We start from the raw sequence: 16,303 nt of genomic DNA, 5'->3' as shown, positions 1-16,303 counted from the left end.
GTAAAATTTGAACTTTTAATATTTATTTGCAAATGCTACAACGTTTTAACAATCAAAAAAAACATGGTAATATAACATCTGGGAAGGGGTACATCTTTTATGTCAGAAAAAATGTGTAATTTTACCACTGGAAATGTGTAATTTTACTACTTTTCTGGTGTAATGTCACTTTTTCAGTCTAATCAAATAAATGAAGCTTTTATTTTTTAGAGGGATTTAATGGAAGGGGGTTTTATTGACAATCAGAGATCAAAAACATCAAGAAAAACATTAAAATAGATGACAAAATTAATTACATATTTTGGCTGATATGAGCCGTACGTACTATTTAAATACCGCTTTTTCCTTTTTCTGTTTTTTTGGATTTTAATACAATTCTAGATTTGTTTATCTTTGGACTGCAAAACATAATCAAAAAGATGGGTAGTATTTTTTTTAAAGATTGTAGCTTTTTTTCTAGGTAATCAAAGTCAATAACTTAACACTTTACCTTAGACCGTTCCCAAGATACCACTAAAATTGTATGGAGACTTCTTTGGACGTTCCAACAATATAAAGTAGGTAGCGTATTTTGTCAGGGAAGGCTTCTCTAAAAAAAAGTTTGAGTCAAATAAAAAAAATAAAAAAAAAACCCTGAAATTTGTTAATTTTGTAAAGAATTGATCAGTAGTTATTTTCCCAATAATTTTTTGAGCGAGTATATATTTAAATTAGAAGGAAACCTCAAAGCATGCTAGATTTTCATCGACATTATGGCACCACCTCGCAATAATGGCCACTATTGAAGAGCAAAAAAGCGTACACTCAAACCCCGATGGTTTGACACCAACTGTTGTCAAACGAACGGGGTCACTTTTTAGTTTGACACCCCTTTTACACGGAGTTCACACACACTACCAAACGTTTGTTTTAATAGTGTGCGTGAGCGTCGTGTAAAAACTGACAGTTCGTCACTTTTTAGTTTGACTTTGACCAACCAACGGGGTACAAACTAAAAAAGTGTCAAACGAAAAAGTGACCAACCACCGGGGGTTGAGTGTAGTATTTTTTTTAAAGATTGTAGCTTTTTTTCTTGGTAATTCTAGGCAATAACTAAAACTTTACCTTAAACCTTAAATTAATCAAAACCCACTGAGAACTTTGGCTCGAGCTTCGAGCCAAAATTCTCAGTGGGAAATGTCGTTCCCAAGATACCGCTAAAATTGTATGGAGACTTCTTTGGACGATCCAACAATATAAAGTAGGTAGCGTATTTCGTCAGGGAAGGCTTCTCTAAAAAAAAGTTTGAGTCAAATAAAAAAATTAAAAAAAAAACCCCTGAAATTTGTTAATTTTGTAAAGAATTGATCAGTAGTTAGGGGAACTATACCCTTTCTCAGCTTATTTCTATTATCGGCCTATCAGCACTTTGATCATAAATTACAGCTTAAATAAAGTAGTTTTGACTGTTCCAAAGTAATAAATAGCTCAAATTAAAGTGAGCAATCTGAAAATGTTGATTTAATAGCGGAAAACGGCAAAAGTGATGACAATTGGTCGAACGGCTTAGTGTGATTAAAATGGGTATATTTCCCCTATTTTCCCAATAATTTTTTGAGCGAGTTTTTTCTAAGGTATATATTTAATTTAGAAGGAAACCTCAAAGCATGCTAGATTTTCATCGACATTATGGCACCACCTTGCAATAATGGCCACAATTGAAGAGCAAAAAAGCGTAATTTCTTCGCCGGGACATGCGCACGACGGATGCGAATTCCTCACCGCGCGATGACTGAACAGAACGGATAGGACGCCACGTGATTGGCCATTTTTTTGCACCTCGTGTACTCGGGCGCACGCGCCCGATTTCAATGCGAAAGCTATCAGGGAGAAATTTGTCGATTTCCTAATGGAATGTGTAAATTTCTACCAGATTTTCGATACAAAAAAAAAGGGTTTAGCGCGTTTTTTTTTGCGCGATATCTTGCAGATTACGTGTTTTATGGCACATGCGACGCTCCGGTGTGATACTGATAAAAATGGTTCCCTCGCCGAGATGACGTCTGCTTGATGCTGATTAAATGGCAAATAAAAGTGTGGGAGGAGTTTCACCCCCAAAACGAGATACGGAGCGGAGGTTTCAACGCAATAAACTGAAAGAAACCTGCAAAAGGCAAATTTCGGGTGATTTGCATGCCATCGGTACAGTTAGCTTCCATTATGGCAACCGCTATAAATGTTTGACAGTTGCGTCATGGATTTTTCTGTCAAATTGCAAGTTCAACCAAAATTCAATTAACAACCACAGATTTCGTGATAAGTGATTCAATGGTGCAGGTGTTCACATGGGGCCATTGTTCCGGAACTAAATTTAGCACACGAAATTGACCGGAAGTGTCAACCTTAACATTGGGTTTCGTCTCATTTCAGCGGGGTATAATCCGCTGTATCGTTACGTTGGAGGTGCTCAGAATTTTTGCGATTGTTGAAATTGACGGATTGCGAATTCGTTGGGGTGATTTGGTAATTGTTGTTCAGTGATGTTATTTTTCATCAATTATTCGAAAACCCCCAGATCATCGGCACAACCGTCAATCCGTCACAAAGCGAATTTGTACTGTACACACGTGTAACAATGTAGCAGAGCGCAATACTTTATATTAATCGAAAATGTACACAATTCGAACGCTGATACCATTGTGTGTGTGTGTGTGTGTGTGTGCTTACTATTGAAATAATCTGGCCTCGATCGGGTTTGTCAGATCACGACTCGAAATTTGCCGATTGCATTAGACCATCCGGAAAATTTGTGGTTTTTGTACTCTTTATTTGTCGGGCTCGTAGAGTCACAGAAGGCCATGAAGTTAACGGAAGTCACGTGGGATGCTGTGATTACATGATCGAATGATACAAATGTCATTTTCTTTTCTTTTATTTTTTATATTTCCTTTACGCTATTTATATAAAATCAACCGATAAAAATGTCATCTCACGGATCAATGCTCGAACGGTAGCTGTCATCCGGCGCCCCACACGTCAAGTTGAACGTTCGCGTTCGTCCGAGCCGTCAATCATCTCTAAACGAAGCAAGCCGCGCGCACGGGTGCATGCCATTCTGTAATAAAAATGTTGTTCTACCCCTATCGATGACAGGTGCTATAACCATCACACGGCCATAGTAGGCGCTGAATGGAACAAATTAAGTGTCTCGTTTTGCATACTGATGCGCGTTGTCCAAAGTGTTTTGTCGTCACTTACTCATCCCCCCCCCCCCTTGGTTACAATCACAAATCATCGCTAATGGCTTGTAAATGGCCGACTTAATGTACCAACTTTAAACTCAATTTAATTTAATCTGACAACAAGCGCAACAACAACCAGTAGTCATCCGTCGGGCGGTTGACCTCATTGACAGCATGTGATTATGATAGTAATTTACACCTGACAGGTACACGTGAAAGGTCTTTATCTTTTCCAGGAGCCATATCAAAGCAATCGTTGGCACGGTTCAAAGAAGTTTATTTGACTGCTTCGATGGTTTGTAAACACTTTTGTCGATGCCCCCCTTGTCAACGGAAGTCGATAGCGGCTTGTTCCGAAGAAAATGTTTATTGCTGGTTCAAACAACACTTTAGGGTGGATTAGATCTGGCAGCTGTGTGCTCATTGCATAGTTTTGGTGTAAATTTGTTGGAAATCAAGATGCAAAGTAGTTTAGGATTAAATAATTTTAGGTATTATCTCAAGCTTTTTACAGTCATCCCACATATTCGGAACACCCACAAATTCGGAACACTTTTGTGGTAATTTGTCAATAGAATGCAAAATGCAACTTTTCTGCCGACCCTGCTATTTTTAAGGCCTTTATTTGGACATTCTCTTGCTATTTCACCAGTAAAAGTAATACTTTTCAAACAAAAACTGCATTTTAAGACTATTTTATCCAGAGCAGCAAAAACTGCCTCCAAATTGCCCGTTCCATGATTGTGGGATGTTATTGTGTCTCCACAATTGTGGAACACCTGAATTTAACTGATATTTTCACAAAAAGTTATCAGACCATTCATAAAACATCACTAACCATGAGTTCTATTGGTTTCAGAGTGCAAAGTCATTATTTTGCAAAAAATGTGTACACCTGGAGAGAAAAAAAAGTTTGTTTACATCGTAAGAAAAAAGTGTTCCGAATTTGTGGATTTCAATGGTCAATGTTTTTCTTCGAAAACTTGACATAAATCGTAAAAATGTACAGCCGGTCTATACATCAATCGAAAGATCGCAAGAAAAGCTTTCACATGAAGGTAAAAGCAAATCATTATGTTCAATTATCGATTATATATGATTTATTGAACATTGGCCGAACTGTAAACTGTTCCGAATATGAGGGATGAGTGTAGTATATTGTCAGTTTCTTTCAAAGTTACACGCCACGCGGCATTTCAGATTGTGCCGTAGGCTTTGTTGCCAGCACTTTTAGTGCAATAAAAACATGCTTGGTAACAATAGCAAGCGATTCGAAGAAGAAGATCAACAAAAACAAAACGCGCAGAATGGGATTTGACAGCGCGCATTTGCCGAAAGTGCGGCGCGTCGTTTCTAGGCTGGTATGCCGCGTGTCTTTTTTGGCAATACGCGCAATTAAAAATAAAACCATGTTATTTCAAAATTAAGATCAGATAATTTTATAAAAAGTTAACACATCAATAATTTATGTGTTTACCTTTTTTTCTTCGAGTATTAGCATAAGATTATTTACGCTTTTTTCTTTGATTGATTACCTTCATAATTCAATTAGAAAATTAAGTTCTCCATCAACTGTAACGGCTCATGATAGATCTTCAGATTAATTTGCGCCGCAAGACGGCACACAATCTTCAAAGGAAGCGCAAACTGCCCTGTTGGCTGGTTGCTCTCGATTGACCCCGGTCAGGTCCAGGGGCGTAACCTAGGGGCGTTTGTCCGTTCATTCGCCACCATCGCATCGCTGGAATGACTGCTCAATTTGCAACGACCCTTTTTCTCCATCGGTGCATCCCATCTATCAGGGAAAATGCACTGAACAAAAAAATGTGGTGAATTTAATGTTTTTTTCAATGACATCGTCTATTTTAAAATTTTATAGCAAAATCTTCAACGTTAAGAAATATCACAATTTTTTTTTTGCTGTGAAATGTCAGTGGCTGCGTGCCATCGCTATAAATTACTATATTCACCGCACGGTATCGTCAGAGATGCAGTTAAAATCAACTGCAATTATCGCATCTTTTTTCCCACCTTCGCGCTCCCAAGTGCAGCGAAGCCGTTGCCGTCGGTCAAAACTGGATCGTTTCCTCGACACGGGACGACGTCACAGCAGGCCGTGAAAGATGAGCAGTTCTCGTGGAAATGTTCAACATAAAAATGTCACCGTGAAAATTTGATGGTCAAATTTTGGTTTTATTGTGGTTTTCTGAACATCAATTTAATTATATTTTTGAATTTATTTTTTGATTATTTTGAAATAATTATAATTTACTTGAAGGAACTTTAATTGCCAACATTCCAAAGAATTGCCCTGCCGGGGAAAGACGCCACGTAACTTCGCGGAAAACACCGGCGATACGGCTTCCAGGGAAGCACCCTCTTCCGCGAGTTACAGATCTCTACGACGCGTACTGAACTAGTTAGGGTGAATCTCCGAAGATCTCTACAGAATTGCTCTAACGAACTGATCGTGCGTCACTAGGGTGAACAAATAAAAAACGAACTTAGCTCGCTCGTTTCCGAAGGCTACTATGATGCGCACTGGACTGGGATGTGCCGATCTTGATCTTGATAATGAACACTGTTTCAGCCTGCCTCTGCTTATTTATGTGAATGCTGGAGTCCGCGTTGATGACCAAAAGCCCCCGGTCAAGGTAGGCCATTTCTCGCGAGTTATCATCGCCGAACGGGGTCGAACCGCAGGTAGGACAGTTTTATGACCCAAAGATGGTCGTCGGGCTACTGCGATGAGTCATTTGGAGCATCCGCCCCGACGGAGAGGTGGTTCTAGTTCTGCTGGAGATGGATTGCCTGCTGACCATAAGCGTGTGAACATGTCGGAAATGGAAATGCGACACTTTTGGATGGAGCGGCTGATAAGATCGGAAAACGAGAGCGCGCGTCCAAATGAAAGAAGAAGTGCGATCGTCGTCAATCGCAGTCACCGGTGCATTTGAATTTCAAATCAGAGCGGCTATTAGCAGGCCATGTACAAGGAGAAAGAGCCCCGGGTACGATGAATGAGAGACCTAAGCCGCCATGGCAGGCGTAATTTATTTGAAACATGCTCAAACTAGATTGAACTTGCTTAATCTAAACACAACCACTTGAGAAAGAAAGTTCATTCGAATCGATCATGCTCTTTGAGTTACTTTGCTTGATTTGTGCTTTTTAAATGCAACTATAAATGCGTTGTATTAAGTTTATGATCCTGAATAAAAAAACTAAAAACTAAAAACTAAAAACTAAAAACTAAAAACTAAAAACTAAAAACTAAAAACTAAAAACTAAAAACTAAAAACTAAAAACTAAAAACTAAAAACTAAAAACTAAAAACTAAAAACTAAAAACTAAAAACTAAAAACTAAAAACTAAAAACTAAAAACTAAAAACTAAAAACTAAAAACTAAAAACTAAAAACTAAAAACTAAAACTAAAAACTAAAAACTAAAACTAAAAACTAAAACTAAAAACTAAAAACTAAAAACTAAAACTAAAAACTAAAAACTAAAAACTAAAAACTAAAAACTAAAAACTAAAAACTAAAAACTAAAACTAAAAACTAAAACTAAAAACTAAAAACTAAAAACTAAAAACTAAAAACTAAAACTAAAACTAAAAACTAAAAACTAAAAACTAAAAACTAAAAACTAAAACTAAAAACTAAAACTAAAACTAAAAACTAAAAACTAAAAACTAAAAACTAAAAACTAAAAACTAAAAACTAAAAACTAAAAACTAAAACTAAAAACTAAAAACTAAAAACTAAAAACTAAAAACTAAAACTAAAAACTAAAAACTAAAAACTAAAAACTAAAAACTAAAAACTAAAACTAAAAACTAAAAACTAAAACTAAAAACTAAAAACTAAAAACTAAAAACTAAAAACTAAAAACTAAAAACTAAAAACTAAAAACTAAAAACTAAAAACTAAAAACTAAAAACTAAAAACTAAAAACTAAAAACTAAAAACTAAAAACTAAAAACTAAAAACTAAAAACTAAAAACTAAAAACTAAAAACTAAAAACTAAAAACTAAAACTAAAACTAAAAACTAAAAACTAAAAACTAAAAACTAAAAACTAAAAACTAAAAACTAAAAACTAAAACCTAAAAACTAAAAACTAAAAACTAAAAACTAAAAACTAAAAACTAAAAACTAAAAACTAAAAACTAAAGCATGAGCATGAGAGATCACCCATGGTTGCCCCTCCGTTGCTGAACAGAACCGTAATATCCTTTCAGCACTACTGATTATAGGCTTCGACGATCTAGTGGTGTTTCCCTTATCAACAGCATGTATGAATGCGCTGAAAAGATAAAACACCATGATTGCCAAAACAAGATCAGTTGCGAATAGGTAGCAGTCATTGGCCACCAACGGCGCCCGCCATGTCAGTTTGTAGATCTCGATTTTTAGGGACGGGAATGTTAGTTAGCGCAGGTTGCTACTAGGGCAGCTGATTTACTCTGTGCTTACACCCCACAAGCGCCAGGAACCTGAAAATTGGTTAGTAGGATAGGGTGTTTGGTCAGGATTCATCATAGAAGATGATGATGCGACCCAAAATCATAGTGTTTGTTGAAAGGTATTATATTTTATTCTCAAGGCAAACAATCGGTTGCTGCGGATGAGACATTTCCCGTTTAACTGTTGTTAAATTTTAAATGAAATGGTTTAATCTTAGACAGCCGGCTGTGGAAAGATAAAACCAAATAATATTTATTTATAAAATGAGGTGTTAAACGCAATGCTGCAATGATAGCGTAGCCTGATTTTTAATTATATAATCATTTAGTTCATGAATTTGCAACGGAATAGACGCGACGAACTCAATCATCAAGTGCCTTCCGATCTTCTTTCTGTTAGCTAGATAAGGTATTGATTTTCGTTGCCTCTCGAGCTACGATGCTATGGAGAGGGCTTAACACACAAACAACCGACGTCGAGCCCTCCGAGCTACGGAGCTATGGGAAGGTCTTTTCAACACAAAAGACTCGCGCACCACACGACGTTCTTAATGAATCAAAATAATTTTGCTGCGCGATAAACCTAACGAACTTAGATCGTTTTTATCGAAAACTATATCACAATTCACGACAAAAATGCGAAACAAAAGGCACACACAAAAAAAATCACTTTTCACTCCGAATATTTTTTTATTACGACCACGCGCTCCCTTTGCCAATTATGCTCTGATGACGCTGCATTTTCGGAGGGTAATTTTCTCGCAGCGCACAATTCACGACAAAAATGCGAAACAAAAGGCACACACAAAAAAAAAATCACTTTTCACTCCGAATATTTTTTTACGACCACGCGCTCCCTTTGCCAATTATGCACTGATAACGCTGCATTTTCGGAGGGTAATCTTCTCCTCGCAGCGCACAATTCATGACAAAAATGCGAAACAAAAGGCACACACAAAAAAAATCACTTTTCACTCCGAATATTTTTTTACGACCACGCGCTCCCTTTGCCAATTATGCACTGATAACGCTGCATTTTCGGAGGGTAATTTTCTCGCAGCGCACAATTCACGACAAAAATGCGAAACAAAAGGCACACACAAAAAAAAAATCACTTTTCACTCCGAATATTTTTTTACGACCACGCGCTCCCTTTGCCAATTATGCACTGATAACGCTGCATTTTCGGAGGGTAATCTTCTCCTCGCAGCGCACAATTCACGACAAAAATGCGAAACAAAAGGCACACACAAAAAAAAAATCACTTTTCACTCCGAATATGTTTTACGACCACGCGCTCCCTTTGCCAATTATATACTCTAAAAACTAAAAACTAAAAACTAAAAACTAAAAACTAAAAACTAAAAACTAAAAACTAAAAACTAAAAACTAAAAACTAAAAACTAAAAACTAAAAACTAAAAACTAAAAACTAAAAACTAAAAACTAAAAACTAAAAACTAAAAACTAAAAACTAAAAACTAAAAACTAAAAACTAAAAACTAAAAACTAAAAACTAAAAACTAAAAACTAAAAACTACAATCTTTTAATCTTTCAATCTTTCGATCTTTCAATCTTTCAATCTTTCAATCTTTCGATCTTTCAATCTTTCAATCTTTCAATCTTTCAATCATTCAATCTTTCAATCTTTCAATCTTTCAATCTTTCAATCTTTCAATCTTTCAATCTTTCAATCTTTCAATCTTTCAATCTTTCAATCTTTCAATCTTTTAATCTTTTAATCTTTCAATCTTTCAATCTTTCAATCTTTCAATCTTTCAATCTTTCAATCTTTCAATCTTTCAATCTTTCAATCTTTCAATCTTTCAATCTTTCAATCTTTCAATCTTTCAATCTTTCAATCTTTCAATCTTTCAATCTTTCAATCTTTCAATCTTTCAATCTTTCAATCTTTCAATCTTTCAATCTTTCAATCTTTCAATCTTTCAATCTTTCAATCTTTCAATCTTTCAATCTTTCAATCTTTCAATCTTTCAATCTTTCAATCTTTCAATCTTTCAATCTTTCAATCTTTCAATCTTTCAATCTTTCAATCTTTCAATCTTTCAATCTTTCAATCTTTCAATCTTTCAATCTTTCAATCTTTCAATCTTTCAATCTTTCAATCTTTCAATTATTCAATCTAAAAATTAAAATAATTGAATATTAAATATTGAAAAGTCCAATGTTTAATTTTTTTATTGTTTTGTTTTTTTTTTTCAAAAAAAAAACAATTTTGAAGCATGATTCATACATTTTAAGAATCTCCCCAGAAAGTGACACTTTAAGAATGATATTTTGAAACTTTTCAAAATTTGTTGAAAGCTACTTCTTGAGGTACTTTGAACTCTTCTCTAATTAGGCTTAGAAAAATTACATACCATTATTTTTGTATTTAAATCATAATTTTATTTTTTTTTTGCTTAAAAATAATCTTAAGCATTTCCGTCGGGCCTTTCAAAGTCACCCCGAGTAAGGGTTTTTCAATATTCTAATATTTTTTAATATTTCAATAACTAAAATTTCTGTATGTTTTGTCTTTCGTTTTTTTGACAAAATTAGGGAGCACAGTAAAAAAAATAATTGTAATCTGGGACGGGGAACATCTTGTATGTCAGATAAAATGTGTAATTTAACATCTGTGAAAAAATTGCAATTTTGCCTCTTTTCTGGTATATTGTCACTTTTTTAGTCTAAATCAAGGTAAATTTGCATCAAAAAAGAGGTAATATTCAACCTTCCAATAAAATATCTTCCAAATTACTACAAAATACATAAAAAAACAATATCAATGTCAAATTCATCATATGTTATAATAAAAATAAACTAAGGGCCAGGGATGGAATAATCGCGAAAAATCAATTTCGCTTGCGAACTTTCTTCACCCGCGAAAGAGAGAAGAGGCAAATCACGCAAAAGAAAATAGCTCCCGAAATTCTCCAAGAAAATCAATCTGTTGATGATTTTTGCGAATTTCCTTGTCAACACCACTAAACAATATTTATTTCACTTTGTTTACACGCATTGCCCATCTACAAAATGTGACAGGTAATTTTTCGATGATGTTCCGCCGAATAATCAAGATGATGATTTTTTTTAGATTCTTTTTACCGATTTTTCGTGCGCGAGAGAGGAGAGCCATGCTCCCTCCGGATTTTTTCTCTTGATGAACATCCAAAGATTTTCTTTTGATGATGATTATTCCATCGCTGCTAAGGTTATTAAAAATTGACAAAGCAAATGTGTGAAGTTATGAACGTAAAAAAATGAAAATATTCTTGCTGTTTTTGACGTATTTTTTTAAATGAAAAATGACTCTTTCACAAAAAAAGATAATCTCGATACGTCAATTTAGCTGAACTCGATTAAAGAACCCCTCCTCGTAAACGCACCCTTCGGACGAAGTAGGCGGACATCAGACTAAATTGGCCGCTGTCACATTAACAAAAGAGTTGTTGGTTGAGCACTTTGTTAACGAACGTCCGCGCGGCGCGGTTCGCGAACCTCACCGTGCGGACCATCTTCATTCCACGGCCTGCTTCGCTGCGCTCTCTCGTCATCTCTCTCCGTTTTTTTTTCTCACCGTCGATCAGAACCCATTCTTTGTCCGACCGACTTCGGACTTGGAGTCCTTCCCCGTCATGGCCTGCTCTGTACGACTGACCACACCACATTCGCGTTCTTCGTTGAACCGCGGCGCTCATTGAGAGCTGAGCTGCGGCATCGTTCGTCAGTCGGACTTAATCGCTCGCGCGTTGCTCGCGTATGCAACACTTCTAGCTGGTGGTAATCGGCTCCGGTACCGTGCCGTAGGGTTGATTCGTAACCTCTTCTTGCTAGTGGTTAGTCTTGAAGTGTTGGTCGTCGCCGTCTCTTCGTGTACTGCTCCGAGTATGACGACGAGCCAGGAACCTCGCCGCTGACAGGCTTGAAAACACACTCCTCTGTGCAGGCCTGATTGGCAAATTGGCGATCAGTTGCGGACGAGTTTCAGCGGTGAAAACACGTTCCGCGCGCCGTCGTAGTTGTTGCTCGTTGCAGCCGGGAGGGGGTTGTTCAAGACCCGACAGACAGGAAGAGTTCCTAGCAGCCGAGCGCACCGGTCCAAGCAGGCGCCACCAGCGCATCGTCATCTGTCAGCTTCGTTGGTCCCCGCGCGTAACCAGCTAATCAAGGAAGACAAGGATAAATGATCCAAGTGACCCGTGTGAAGTCGGGTGGGTGATTGATTTGAAGCAAGGATTGCTGGGATTCGCACTAGTCAGGTCGAAGAAGCTCAACAAAATTTTGACCAGCCTGCTGTGTGTCTCAACATGTGGACGGAAAAAATTCTCCTTATCACAGAATAACACACAAGTGGTTTTGTTTTCGTGCTTCGTTCCGTACAATTGTGAATGGTTTTCCAGGAGGGAGTGAGTGTGTGATACGAATTACGAGCGTGCACATCGGTAGCTCGACAAGTGTTTTAATGAAACGGCCCACGCCGGTCCTGGGAACGAAGCAAAAGCGTTAATGAATCGAGTGCATTGAAAGAGTGTGTGAGATTCAGTGTGCAAAAAGCGTCCTGGTTTGAGTAAATCCAGAATGTAACAATTTGAATGAGGAGAAGTTTCAAGATTCGTTAATCTTAAAACTGTGAAATAAATTTGGTTGACAATGTAGATAGTGCTTTAGAACATTACTTTGTGCTGATTTTTGAAGGTAATACTCATGTAAACATACTTTTTTATTTTATATTTTTAGCTACTGCACATATTTTATAATTTTTTAATAATTAAAAGCAATTTGAAATGCATTTCTCCTAAAATAGGGTGGGTCCTAAAATGAAGCTAATATTGCTGATATTAATTTTTACAGCGATTTTTTGAATCTGATCACGAATCCGAAGACCGCTTTTCTATATCTCGTGACGGAGCGGCGGTACGACCCCTTTCATTTCTGAACATGCGAAAAAAGACATGTTTTTCAAAAATTTACAGCCTGAAACGGTGATGAGGTGGAAATTTGGTGTCAAAGGGACTTTTATGTAAAATTGGACACTCGATTTGATGGCGTACTCGAAATTAAAAAAAAGTATTTTTCCATAAAAAAAAACATTTTTTTAAACTCTGTCATTTTCCGTCACTATGAAAACATTTCATTTCAAGGGAAATTTTATTTTCGTTTCGAATCTGCAATAATCCGGAAGAGTCATTTTTTGATTAAGAACAGTGGTTTTCAGCTATCTGAACCTCGCGGGCTATTTTAAAAATTTGTCAAAGCATCGCGGGCCGCAAAGTTCGAAATACAAAATCCAATAAAACATTTGAAAAATTCATTCTTCATCACAACTCCTTTCTAATAAAATTTACCGCACAAAAAAAAAAAACATTTACATAGCTTGATACTTTTTATTCTATTAGATTTAGAAACCACTTTTTTAGTTTTACAAATATGTTTGGATTGAACTCTCTTTTGCTTCTCTTTTCAACTATTTTTTAGTATGTTATTTGAATGAAATTAAAAACGAAAATTTGAATGTAATCTCAAATAAGCCAAAAATCATAAAAAATATTGTTTTGCCTTTTTCAATAATGATGTATTTTAAAAAAATCTGTGTTTTATTATTTAAAAATATTTAAATATATATATTTTTTAAATAAAATAAAAAACAGACTGGAAGAAGACACAACTCACTTTCAATAGTTTTTTTTTGAATAGTTGAATAAACAAATAATAGTTTTATCTTTACTAAGCAAATAAGGAGAGTATCATATTCATCTGAGACTTTTTTTTAAATATTACTTTTTTATTATTTCCAATTTCAGATAATTTGAACCACCACTTCTGTTTTAACACCGCCCCAAAGTTTTGTTATTTTTCACAATTTTTCAAGAAACCTGTTTTTAAATTGCCATATCTAGGAAACAAAAAATGATAGTGAGTCTAAAGGTGTGATCAGACTTATGATTGGAATTAAATTAAAGGAGAATTGGGGAAATTGAAAAAAAAAATACATTTTTAAATTAAACGTCATCGTATTTATGTATCTTTTTTTGGTATTAACGCGTATAATGTCTCATAAAATGAATTTTATCGGAATTTCATTAAAAATCACATTCAGAACTTTTAATTTTGAGCTGTTGGATTTTTTAAATATTTACGGCATTTTAAACATCTTTTAAAAATAAATATAAACAACTTTTTAAATATACAGTCCAGAATCGATTATCCGAAGTCTCGATTAAACTAAGTTTCGATCATCCGAAGGTTTCTATGGGACTTCGGATAATCGAATAACTAACAAAACAAAAATCGTTTTTTTCTTTTTCTTGTTTTAAACATCAAATTCGAGTTCTGCGACCCCATTTTAGTCAAATATGAATAGTTGACTACCTATTAAATAGTAAAATGCATTTTTTCAATATTTCGACACCGCCACCATCTTGGATTCAAAAATATGAAATCACTTTAGCGTGGCTTAGGGGTCAAACTTAAGCTCGACAATCAAAAATTAGACAACGAAAAAAATATGTTTTTCGTGATTCGATTATCCGAAGTTTTGATAATCCGATGTGATTTTTTTTGAGGCCTTCGGATAATAGAGTATGGACTGTAGTTAGAATCTACATAAAGGAAATGGAAGTTTTTGATTATTTTTCATCAGTTGAACTTTTTAAAAATGAGACAATCCTTATATAAAACTTCCCCTCTTATTTCATATATCCAAATTTAACTTTGTAGAACATTGTTACACTCTAAAATATAAGCAATGTTACTAAAAAATACTAAATTTTTAAATTAAAGATTTTGTTCTTAATGAAAAAATACCCTTCTGGGTTAATATTCGAAAAGAAAATTTAATTTCCCTTAAAATGACAAGCTCAAACAAAATTTACAGTTAAGTAACAAAAAATGGCAGAGCTTTTAAAAGTTTTTTAGTGTTTTTTTTTTTTGATGAAAATAGGTTTTTTTTTTATTTTGAGTATGCCATCAAATCGCGCGCCATCTCATCACCTTTTTTTCGCATGTTCATAAAATTGAAGGGGTCGTACCGCCCCTCCGTCACGAGATATCAAAAAACGGACCTCGGATTCGTGATCAGGGACGAAAGTTACCGCTTAGGACAAAGTTTCACGCAAATCGGGTCGGGGCAACTTTTCCCGATTTCGTGTGAGTTGATAGATAATTGGGTAATTTCTGTCAAATCACAAGTTAAAAAAAATCCGCATGCAAAAGCATGCATTATCACCTTTTTGAGAAAAAGCATGTAATATTGTATGAGACAACGTGTGCATGTACGCAAGAGAACAAAAAGATTTCGCACACCCCAAAAATTACATCAATTCGTTGAGAGTTATCTTCAGATTACCAAGTCCGCACCCGAACCATCTTGGCCATCTCGAAATCTTTTTTTTTCTTGCGTACATGCTTTTTGTGCACACGTTTTTTCATGCAATATTACATGCTTTTGCTCACAAAGGTGACGTGCATGCTTTTACATGCGATTTCAAACGGATTTTTTTGCTTTTTATGCCACTTTCTTAAACACTAAACAATGCATATTTTTTACCCAAACACTGACCAATTACAGGCCAGGGAGATCAAGTCTACTAACTCTCCGCTATGAGTCATAGTAATTTTGGAGCGAGCACTTTAGAATTTGATCTTATGTTTATGAAATTGGAAAAAAAGGAAAGAAGTTCAAAAAGAATTTTTCTGTGATCTAGTTATGCCGCTGCGAATATTTGTTTAAGTTGACATAAACTTTGAAAAATATTTGCAAGTTTAGGATAGAACTTCAAATATTGGTCATCCACCCCTTAAAGGTCAGTTCAGCGAAACAGAGCGGAACCAGATTTTGTCCCACATTATGAACGAAATAAGAAGAAAAATAACTGGCTCAAAGAATGACTACAAAACAGCGCCACCTTGCTTTAGGCCAATGGACCCAAAAAGGACACAGCTGTAAATACCGCGAACAGGGGGCTTTTTGGCGAATGGTTGGGATTTTCTGCACTCGGAACCAGTTTTGGGCTCTGCAAGATTGTTTTTTTTAATTTGTGGGTTTCCTGCAGCAGCACCAGTTCTAATCGTGACTTGCTTCGTCGTTTGGTCAAGTTGTGTAGTAGTTCAACAGCTGATCTGTTTACGAGGCAGCCGTAGTAGGCCTGCGAACAAAACGGTTTTGATAACGAGGAAAGAAAGAAAGTTGCCACTTGATAGTTTGATTAGGGGGGGTGACTGTATTTGTGTGTAGACTGATAGTAAGCTCTCGAGTGGTATTGGTACACAGATGTATCAAAGCAAGCCGCGACCGGCAAAGACCGATTGTGCTGGACACTTCAAAGCTGTCCATAGCCTACTGTGTACACTAGCGGTTTAATGGTCTGCGGGCAAGTATCGCGATGTTTGCTCTCTTAGTAGGCTAGATTATCCGCAGACGATTTGAGGTGAACCGTATCGCGGATAGAGCGTTTCATCACATTTTACCGACCAGGAACGGCCTAGAAACCCCCAAATCCTTTTATTGGGATCAATTCACACGCCGGTAGCAAACACGGCAGTTGACTTGATCACGAAGGGGGGCTTATTTGCCGAGTTGATTGGCGCACTTCAAGGTGCACGGGCCC

At 35.9% G+C, this 16,303-nt stretch overlaps 1 protein-coding gene across 1 annotated transcript in view; it reads left to right on the top strand.

The window, feature by feature from the left end:
* The first annotated feature begins 11,420 nt into the window (after positions 1–11,420).
* LOC6033021 (open rectifier potassium channel protein 1) overlaps positions 11,421–16,303 on the top strand; it is a 31,593-nt gene continuing 26,710 nt past the window's right edge. The window contains exon 1 of the mRNA XM_038263359.1: positions 11,421–12,392. The gene's annotated coding sequence lies outside the window, so the exon portion shown is untranslated. The remainder of the gene's footprint in view (positions 12,393–16,303) is intronic.

This window comes from Culex quinquefasciatus, chromosome 3 (assembly GCF_015732765.1).
Source record: "Culex quinquefasciatus strain JHB chromosome 3, VPISU_Cqui_1.0_pri_paternal, whole genome shotgun sequence".
In the NCBI taxonomy this organism is placed as follows: domain Eukaryota; kingdom Metazoa; phylum Arthropoda; class Insecta; order Diptera; family Culicidae; genus Culex; species Culex quinquefasciatus.
Note: the sequence above shows the minus strand (reverse complement) of the source record. Positions and strands in the feature narration are given on the sequence as shown.